The sequence below is a fragment of the Penaeus monodon genome, chromosome 22 (genome assembly GCF_015228065.2).
Source record: "Penaeus monodon isolate SGIC_2016 chromosome 22, NSTDA_Pmon_1, whole genome shotgun sequence".
NCBI lineage: Eukaryota > Metazoa > Arthropoda > Malacostraca > Decapoda > Penaeidae > Penaeus > Penaeus monodon.
In genome coordinates, this window is record NC_051407.1 from 2,492,795 (window position 1) to 2,493,817 (window position 1,023).

General features: G+C 41.1%; 1 protein-coding gene across 1 annotated transcript in view; it reads left to right on the plus strand.

The window, feature by feature from the left end:
* Positions 1–1,023, plus strand: part of LOC119586777 — a 41,163-nt gene that overhangs the window by 8,274 nt on the left and 31,866 nt on the right. The gene's annotated exons all lie outside the window — the stretch shown is intronic.

Sequence of the window (1,023 nt, forward strand, 5' to 3'; positions counted from 1 at the left end):
GGAAACACAGGCAGCGAGCGAGGCAGCGAGACCCAAGCAGCGAATACCTCCTGCTCATCTCCATGCCAACCAGCTGCCCTTCTTCGCCTCCGTCGCCGCCCGCGACTCGCTCCGATTTCTCGCTCGGCTGTTTTCTCGTGACGCTCGGGTATTCGGGTATTTTTTGTGTGATTCTTGGGTATTCGGGTATTTTTTGTGTGATTCTTGGGTATTCGGGTATTTTTTGTGTGATTCTTGGGTATTCGGGTATTTTTTGTGTGATTCTTGGGTATTCGGGTATTTTTTGTGTGATTCTTGGGTATTCGGGTATTTTTTGTGTGATTCTTGGGTTTTCGGGTATTTTTTGTGTGATTCTTGGGTATTCGGGTATTTTTTTTTTCGGGTATTCGGGTAATTTTGTGATTCTTGGGTATTCGAGCATTTTTTTGATTCTCGGGTATTCGGGTATTTTTGTGATTCTCGGGTATTTGCGAATCTTCCCAGCACGTGCTTCCCGTTAATAAACAGGGAACGGACGTCGGTCGCAAAGAAGTTGCTTTTTTGAGTGTGTTTTTTTCTGTGTATGTGGTTTTTTTTATGTGTGTATGTATATAATGTTCCAACACCGGATTACACTTCCGACATACTTGGTGTGTTGTGTGTTTAAATCCGGTATTTGACAAGTCTGCACAGCTTCTGTTCATACCTGATTCCCTGGAAAGTTTAATAAGACGCAGATTTTACAAAAGTCGACATCATTTCTCCGCAAGTTTCAAAACTCTTATTGTCTTATAGTCATATTATGTAACCATATGTATTTTTATACATTAAGGTTAAGATTTAAGTACTGTTACGTGTCATACAATATTGAATGTTGTTACTGTTCGTTTGCAGGGAGATCGCAACATTGAAATCTGTGATGCATTGTTTCTGTTATACGGTAGAGGCTGGTCCTTTATGATGTTTGTAACGATGCTGTCTTGTTGAGAAGGATGATGCATATCGACCATTGCAATATCCGTCAATGATAGTTCAGTCCTAGTC